Genomic DNA, 10,219 nt, shown 5'->3' with positions numbered 1-10,219 from the left:
AGTTTTACCACCTTCATTTACACTCGGCTTTAGTTTACAAGCCTCTGTGGTGTCTAACCTGATTAGAATGAAATCTAAATGCCAATCTGAGATCATTTTCCACTTCAGTGTAGCTCTTCCCACGAGAATAAATCTCCCTTTAATGTCACTGCTTATTAAATTGGACTATTTATAATTTCCAAGTTATTAAGAAATTACGCACCTACTGTCAAGTGGGTATAGACATGCCTGATATTTCTCCAGTTGTTGCACTGAGGACATATCTACAGTAAGCTTTTTATCAAATAACATATATCTTGTTAGATAGATGTTTTTTGTTAGTATAATATTATCAAGTTTTTGAACTTTTTTTTATTTTTGTGGTAATTTTATGTTCAGAATAAAAATTTAGCCATCAGAACTTTAATTACAGTGTGCTATTTTGCATAATGAACTTTATTAATGCTTCTGTTCCCCAAGAAACAAGAACAGCAAGTTCACAAGACTCTAGACTGATTACGCAGATGATGAGACAAGCGTACAATGAGCTACTCTTTGCTGTCTAGTTCACCTTTTAGAAAAAAGTAGGTCTTTTCATTTCAGAAATGAACAAATGTGGTACTTGCAGTCTCAGAGAAGATATCAAACTTCTAGAAATCAGTTTTTTTATTCAACACTATGCTAAAAGGTCATCACTATGAAAAAAGCTTTAAATGAGGTTATTTTTTGTACCAAAGGTGTCCTAGCTGCTGTCCTATTCTCTTTCTGATTCAGTAAGTCAGAGAGCTGCTGATTTGAGAACCACTCAGAATGATTCAGATTCACTGAAAATAGACTGAAAAAGTGTTTCAAATTGGACATCACTACTTTCTATTATTGTCAATCCCAGCAATCCATTCATGGCCAACTCACCCACCTGAGGTGACTAATCATTTGCAATGTCATGGTTAAACCTGCTGCAATGTCTCATTATTCATAGGCATCTTTCCATATTTCATTATAAAAAAGGCATAGCAATGCATGTGCTAATGAGGAAGGATTACACTATTCAGTATCAACGTCTTGGAAGGATTACCTTGAGCAGACAAAACGACATCCAGAGGTTGCACCCGGGGAAATTAATCTGTTTCAGATGATTGCACACATAAAGTGCCAGAGCATTATAAAAAAAAAAAAAAAAATGAACTGGGAGTGAATTAAATGCTTTCCACTTTTTTGAATGTCATGTTAGTGGAATGACGCAAAGGCAAATCCATTGCGGTCTGTGACATTCTTTCCTTCAAAATGAATACTGGCTAAATATCTGAGGCAGATGATGACAGCCATGTGATATGTGCCAGCCTTTGAATTAAGGAAGGCTCACACAGGTTTAAAGAAATAGTTCACCCAAAAGTGAAAATTCTGTCATTTACTCATCTCCATGTCGTTCCAAACCTGTATACAGTTTGTTTTCCCCCATGGAATACAAAGGGAGAATTTTAGAAGAATCTTCATGCAGCTCTATTTTATACAATGAAAGTTCATAATGAGAAAGTCAGCTATAAATACGACAGTTCGCAGCATAAAAGTGATTCAAAACTTTTGGAATGACATGATGGTGAATAAATACTGACAGAATTCTCAAGAGTTCTATTTTTAACCCTATAATGATATAATCCTAATATGTATCATTTGAAAAGGCCATTAACATGATCATTACCTTATCTGCATCTGTGTAAAATCTACTACATGGCTTTATGATGTATCATGGCCACCACAATAAAATGCTCAAATAATTTAATCAATAAACTAAATGAATTAAAAATTAGAATATAATTTTACTAAGATTAAGAGTGTAGGAACTGATATTTCTTTCCTATTTTCTTTTATAATAAAGTTTGTGTTACTTATTTTATATATTTTAAATATGTATTTGTGCTCAAAACAATTTTCTTAATTAGATCCATAAAGTATCAGTAACACTTTTCTTTTTATTTACCATAGTAAACAGAGTAAATTGTATGTGACTAGTACATCTTATTCTATATTTCTATATTAATACTAATATATTCATTAAAAATCTGCTTTCTTCCTTTACTGGCATTGAAACAAAATTTGGGGAATAGAAATACAGAAATGTTTCAAAGATCTCAAATTCAATAAAAATACATTGCTGTTATGATTAATAATTAGCCTGATGTATCAAATATGATAAAGATTTTTTTAAAGACATATTAGATTCAATTTCATAAAATTAGATTTTTCTCGATTTTTTTTTTCAGAATTATATTTCTATGATTAGATTTTTATCAGAAGGTTAAAGTTATGTGACTACATAAAGCCACTGTGAAATTGTTTCCACAATATGTCAAAACACAGGTGCCATCAGCTGGCAGGAGATCCAAACATTTAGTGAAGAAAAGCTGGCAACATCTCCAAGGGTTTTAAATATTTAGCTGAAAAGTCATCAAAGATATCCGATTCATCACATATCTCATCTTGGTTTCAGGATTCTCACTGTTTCTGTTTTATATTCACGATTACAAGAAACCTGGAATGAAACAAAGCAGGCAGTTTTCAGCTTTCTCTGTCAGCTTTCAGCAAACATCAAAAGCGATGTGCAACAAGGCGCGCTTGGTAAACAATTCATTAAAAGTGGAGGTTGCCCCCAATCTACAAACACGAGGTGGTTCAATACCCCTGACAGGAAATGCAGAAATAATGCCACAAACAGGCACTCCCATCTAATAGGTACCATTCTTTTGAACATCAGTACGATCAAGCAGAGTGATGAGAAAAATGCAGCAAATTTATGCTTTAAAGCTTGAGATTCACAGCACTTTCTCATGAATAACTAAAGCATAGCTTTTTCAGCCATTTAATGGAATGTAAGAGCATGAGCTGTGATAAACAGATATTAAATTTTACAATTTAACAATTTAAAATAAGATTAGATCAATTACACAACCTAGGAGACGTGCAATTGTACAAACAATTATGGTTTTCACCTGATGCACAATAAAGAAAGAGAGAGAGAGAGAAGGTTATTGAGCTCTGTTGACTTAAATTATTAAAGGGGTCATGACGTTGATTTTATTTATTTTTTTAATTCTTATTATTTTAATATGTTCCTTGAGGTATACTTATAATGTTAATACAGTTTTTGCACACAAAAAAACAAATAAATTTGTGGAAAATTGTGGATTATTTTCAACCCTCATCCTGAACCTCTCTCTGAAACATCCTGTTTTTAAGGGACGGGTCCTTTAAGGCTTGTCAGTAATTGGCCACTGTCATGATTGGTTAACGTCATTGCATAGGAAACAGTATCAACACTATTGTAAGTGTATTGTGAGTGTTTTGACAACATAATCAAATTAAAACAGTCCAGACAAAGCATTCTGAACTCATTTTTATGGATTGTGATCCATGGATTGTGCTTCTCTGTGACCTCTCCATGACACTGTGCCTTGATTACAAAACAAAATCCTCCGAACAATCCTCTGACATGATCCGGTACGCCGTTAAAAATAAACTATCCACTTATTATTTACGCTGGGATCCTTCTGCTATCTGTACAAAGATGCGAACGAGCTGTTTAAACCAAACGGGTCAAAGCAAAAGTTATTTTACTCCATTTGTCCTAATTGACGACAGACTCGAGTGCATGGACTGTGTCAGAAAGTGAACGCACATCTGTATACTGTATCCAGTGTAGACAAGATAGCGGCAGTGATTGTAATTTCTATTTGGTTTTGACGTGTTGCAACACTCGCATTCAGTGCGATCCGGTGTCAGCTGTTAGGCTGTTAGCCTATGTCAATGCTCGTTGCTCTGGAGGCAGTGTTTATGCAAAGGACTGTGATGTCAACTTGTTACAACTTTATTACATAAATGCCTTTTTATTGATGATGAGGACATTTTAAGTTATGAAACTTGCAGGATGTATTAAGCATACAAAGTTTCAAAAGATCAAGGGAAATTTGGTTTCTCATGTCATGACCCCTTTAAGAGACCACCCACAAAACATTAGTAACATCCTAAAAATCCTTTGGAACACCTTAGCAACCACATATCACTGCCCTAGCATCCACAGATTTTCATAATGAAATCAATTCAAATCAATCCAATGCAATGAACTTTACTTCACAATCATGTCCTCTGATCCATTTAATCACATTATTAAAGATCAAACATAAGTGCATGTCTGGATGTGTTGATATTGTTATTTAATTATTTTTAACTGCTTGCTGCTGCCATTTTGGTTGTTTTTACATCATGTCGTAGCTGTCAAGTTCAATGACTTCAAACATGATACTGTATATCCAGTTCTTTTACAGAGCCAGAAACAAATCTAGTCTTATGATTAAAAATTAACTATGACTGTGAGAAGTATGAGGTGAAGTAATAATTACAACTGCTTGACCATTGCTACTTTTCAGATGACATCTTTTTTATCAAGTTCCCCTTTTAATCATCTTTTTAGTTTAGTGTTCTGCAGTGGATACCGCTTGCTAAGATGGACTGAATTAATCCAATTAGTCATTAAAGATTATTAATACACATAGAATGACCATAAAATAGTCTAGCTGAAACTTAACTGGCCCACATCGTGGAGTGTTCAGAAGAGAGCGTCCTTCACCTTTTAGAAGGGGCAGATCTGGTAATTACGAAGGAGAGGTCTATGATGGGGAATGGGATTTTCTGCACTTTTATAAGATCTTACTCCTCTCTAAGGACTCTTCAGGGTTATTAAAGCCCCCTTTTTTTTTTAGAGGAGATCAGGACATCGTTTGCAATTTCAGATTGGATCTCGCTTTCAGCATGTAGTCCGGATGGAGGATATGGACACTTTGTGACACATAAGAGAATCGAACACAGAATCGAAAAAAAAAACTAAAAGTCAATGTGAATCTCTGTTCTCAACTGATTTTACTTCTTTAATATGACATTTTCAAGTGAAACAGGACATTCATTGAGAATAAATATGAAGGCAGCTTTATTTTAACTATTAAGAATTTACTGGGTGGTAAAAGTGGATTCATTAACGAAATGGAGACACGAATGCATCTTTTCTTAAAACCATATATTATGGCATAATATTGAATACCACAAAAATAAATGAAGAAGCAAAAAAAGCAAAAATCTGAATTAAAGTCAGACACGATAGGAGTGAGTATAGAACTGAGACATTCCACAAACATTAAATACTCATTGTATAAATAGTATAACAACAAGACATAAATAATATGTGTTAAATTTATACATTAATAAAAATTACTGGTAGTGAAATCAAATTTTACAGCTTTATTGACATTACAACACAACAAAACCCCAAAATGACTGTAAAACTGACAAGAACAACAGTACAGCTCAACTAATATACACAAATTCTACCTATATAGAATTAATGCAAGCACTTTTAGAAAAGTATTAGCTTCACATATTTGCCTCACTGTAACCTTGATTTTATGTTGTTGTTTTTTTGTAGTAATCACCATTATGCAATACAGTAAATGTTTGAATCTATCAAACTTGCAGTGAACCTGGAATATCCCTTTAAGTGATTTCAACAGAAAGTTCTTTCAGAGGAAGAGCAAGTTATTACATTTTGATAACAAAAAAGATTACAAAATAATTTGGAATATTAGGAAATATGGATTATTTGGAATGAACATGCACAGAATTACTTAAAATTATACCAGGTATATGTATTAAAATGGTTTACTAAGCTTTACTTTACAAAGTTATATCCTATTTTGAAACTTTGTTGCCATTTCAACACAACAGATAAAACTACAAGAACAACTTTACAGCTCAACTAACAAATTTTAATAGAAGAATTTATGCAAGTGCCTTTATAAAATAAGCTTCACAATTCTGCTTTTAAAATTTTTCCAAAAATTGCCATCTAATTTTTCCAAAATGCCTCAACATAAGTCGAAATTTTATGATAATCAACATTATGCCATGAATCTCTTTTACTTGAGCTTGTATTGAAACCAGAATGCTCCTTTAAGTGATGTCAATAAAGTAAGACAGAAAGTAATTTCAGAGGAAGAGCAAGTTATTACATTTGGATTAAAGATTACAAAGATATTTTTAAATAATGGGTGATTGGATTACTTGGAATAATGTGCACCGGATTGTTCACAATTAGACCAGGAATATGTGTTAAGAAATAAATTTGGATTTCATGTTGAACTTCAACTGTGAATTTCAAGATGCACATGCAATCAATGTTCTCTCATTTCAGTGTAAATAATCCATCGGATTTATTTCCTAAGATTGTCAGGGAACGTAATTCATACACGCAGTATATGATGATTTGAAGCACAAACTCTCTAATTTATAAACACACTGGAGAAATACGTTTCTCATTTCTGCTGCTCTCACATAATGATATCCTTGACATTTATCTTACACCGTGACCTTCCAGCATCGGGGCAGAAATTCGGCGTTCATTAAAGGTGTCATCTGCATCCACTGCCAGTCGTTAACAGCAAACAGGCAGCTTGTTACAATTACTTTCACTCCTCTGCAAATTAGACAGAAAGACACATGCAGTAGATTGTTTATTTATCATTGCACAACAATGCAGAGAACTCGAAATAGAATTGGGAGACAATGCATGGGTTTTCTACAGTCTTAAAAATCTGATCCAACCACGTAGGAACATATTTCTGTGAAATTTTACCGGTCCAATGATGAATGAGAGGGCTCCAAATGGTGTGAATGCAGAAGACTATTTCACTGCTATAAGATCAAATCTCTCACAGAGCAGCGTTATGCATGGGTAAGAATGAAACAGAGTTTCCTCTATCTATCTTCTATTATTTCTTTATGCTTTAGGGTAAGAAAAGAAATCTGGCAGCTAGACAGGAAGAAGTATTTAGAGAGAGATTTATTAGTGTGATTTAGCCTGGGGGTTTGTGCCAGTCAGTTTAAAGGGGATTTGTAATTCCTGCTGTTTAGCAATATTTTACTTTGATTGAGATAAAATTGTGACAGCAACAAAGACTACAATTGTCACAACATGTAAAAATCAACATGATCTCACAGAATTCCGTGTAATGTTCATGGACTTAATTAACCTCCGAATCTGTGGTGGCATCACGGAATCGCCGAAAATTCCGTGATGGGCTCACAGAAAAAATTCCGTGATGGGCTCACAGAAGTGATACCAATGTAAGTCAGTGACAGGCATCAGCCGTGCTCCACGCACGGAAACCCTTAGCATCAATATGCCGACGCGATACTGGGAAATTTATCATCATTATTGTTCAGAACTGGGTAGGTTTAGGGTAGGGGTGGGATCAGGTACTCCAGTGAAAGTATAACTGCATCAGAGTCGCTCTTTTTACGTGGTCCGATGCAGCGCTGGTGTTGAACCAGTGAATCCGTGCATGGACCACGGCTGATGCCTTCTGTGAGCCCATCACGGAATTTTCGGCGATTCCGTGATGCCACCACAGATTCGGAGTTAATTAAGTCCGTGAACATTACACGGAATTCTGTGAGATCAGGTTGCGCAGTCCCATACCGATTATACATGCAATCAAAGCCTTATTAGTGGTGGTTGCTAACTTGCTAGTGATGCTAGACTGTCGCTCAGAAAGTTTTAGCATTACGCTTTAGTGTGTACTATGCAATTTGTTTGGACATAAACAATATCTCAAGTCACACTTGTTGAGAAAAGATGTCATTAAGCAATCAGACTTTTCACCTGGCAGACGGTAAAACAGGCAAAATGGTCCTATAGACTTGCATTGAAGGAGGAACCCAAAATATATCTAGAAAAAATGTACTAGCAACAACATAGAATTCCTAGGAACATCTTAGCAATGCTTTAAGTACGATCCAGATCAGTGCAGCAACTGAAAAAAACATCTAAGTGAGCATCCGAAGAAAGTTAGATAAGCCCCAGCAACCATTGAAATATATTTTATAAAGCATTGAAATATATATATTTTTTTCTTCTTATCTCATATTTTTTTCCATCATGTCCCCATACAGGCTCCATACTTTCAGAACTGCCTAAAAATCAACCTAAAATCACTACCAAATAATAGGCTACTGATAAAAACATGTTAAATATATATATATATATATTTTAACCAGATTCTGATTCCAATATGCTGAATATAATGTTTGTCAGAACAGAGGCAGTGTCAGATGTGAGCTGACAAGTGAAAAACCTATGAATTGCATGCTGTAAGACACATTACAGTCTCAGCAAACCACAAAATACAAACACTGTGGGTCAAGGGAAGGTGAAGTGTGAAGATTGTCACTATAATTGTCACTTATCAGTAGAAAAGTATTGATATCAGAATAGATTGTGGTGTTAAACAGCTCACCTGTGGATGTTTATGTGATTTTCTTTTCTCTCAGGGGAAATAACTGAAGAGCAGCATCAAGTTTCTGTCATGTTTATATGATAAACATTTCCACGGATGGCAGAGTGAAATGAATACTTGTGTGAAATGAAAATGTGTAGATGGCTTTTTTATTAATTCGATTTTTTGTCAGTAGGTTTTTGCTGAAACGTCCTCCACTGTATACTTTGTCGATCAACATGAATTTTACCCAATTTAGAATTTTTAAAGTACTGTTTATAAATATTTTTTATCTACACGTGCATTGCTCTAAACTAGTGCTGTCAAACGATTAATCGCGATAAATCGCATCCAAAATAAAAGTTTTTGTTTACATAATATATGTGTGTACTGTGTTTATTTATTATGTATATAACTACACACACATACAGTATATATTTTTAAAATATTTACATGTATATACATTTATATATTTATATAAGAATATTGCCTGAAGCAATAAAAAAATGGGCATTTTCTTCTAAAAATGTGAAATATCTCCCTTCTTTTATATTCTTTAGGTCAAATACTCTTTATCCAAGAATGCATTTGGTGAGAAAACTCTACTCCAAGATGCATCATATTAAACATGAGAAGGCACAACAGGTGGGCATCTGCCAGTGAAACAGATGCTGTTAAATTGCAATTATGTATGACCAATAAAGCAATCACATTTGTTATTTGTAGAACTGTAAGATAATCAGTAGGTAGCAGTCTGTTCTCATAACAGAATTATAGGGAAAAAAATGTAGGCGATTACCTGTCCTTTGAATTTAGTCAAATGCTTCGTATATCGTTCCTTCATATAGGCTATCCTACACTTTATTCATTTCCTCTTACGTGAAATATGAAAAGATATGAAACATCAGAGGGATGAAACAAACTACAAAAAAATATCTTATTTTAAATATACTGTAGATATCAATAGTATGTCCTGCTGTAGAAGGATTTGCTCAAAGCACCAATACTGCCATCTTGTGTAAATGAGAGAAACAGCGACTAATTGTGCAACATAGTCATGTCATTTTATGCTTGTGTGAGGTGTGTATGATGTTGTAAAGCATTTCACACCATGACTTAAGTTATGCAGCTGTTAAAGCATACTAATATCTTAAACCTGAGGTGAGAGACATATTAAACATTACTGTTTAATGGACCTAATGGGTGGAATATATAGCCTATTGCATTTGAATAAATTCTTACAATACCACGTGGACTGGAATATGCTGAGATTGCTTTGCAGGATCCATTAAGGATTTTAGCAAATTAGGTTGCACAGTAAAAGTAAACCATGCGCCTATAGAAAATCTAATTTAAGTCTATAATTTTTCATTAATTGCAGGACTAATGTTTAACCTGACATTTTAAAATGCAGTTGGTTATATTTATTTCTTAAGTATACTATAGCTGTGAGTGTGTGTGTATACTGGTATATATGGTTTATGAGGACACAAATGTGTATAATGACATGGGTACTACAACGTAAACATGGTTTATGAGGACACTTTAAACAAAAGGCTTAAAAAACATACAAAATGGTGTTTTATGAAATTCAAAAATTGCCAATAGTTTCCTGTAAGGGGTAGGTTTATGTGTAGGGCGATAGAAAATACAGTTTGTACAGTATAAAAACCATTACGCCTATGGAGAGTCCCCGTAAACCGTGTGTGTGTGTGCACATGCAAACAGAGTGTTAAAAGCCACAATTCCTTTGTAATTTTGAATCTGAAAAATGTAGAGCAGAGTTTCTCAACCAGGGGTTCATAATGGAACATTATTATTATTTATTATTACTATTACTTATTCTATTTTGATCAATCAAAGCAATATTAATAACACATGGGACCATCTTTCTGTTCAGTATTAATGCATTGCATTGTATC

The sequence above is a fragment of the Onychostoma macrolepis genome, chromosome 15 (assembly GCF_012432095.1).
Source record: "Onychostoma macrolepis isolate SWU-2019 chromosome 15, ASM1243209v1, whole genome shotgun sequence".
In the NCBI taxonomy this organism is placed as follows: domain Eukaryota; kingdom Metazoa; phylum Chordata; class Actinopteri; order Cypriniformes; family Cyprinidae; genus Onychostoma; species Onychostoma macrolepis.
This window is presented reverse-complemented; position numbering follows the sequence as displayed.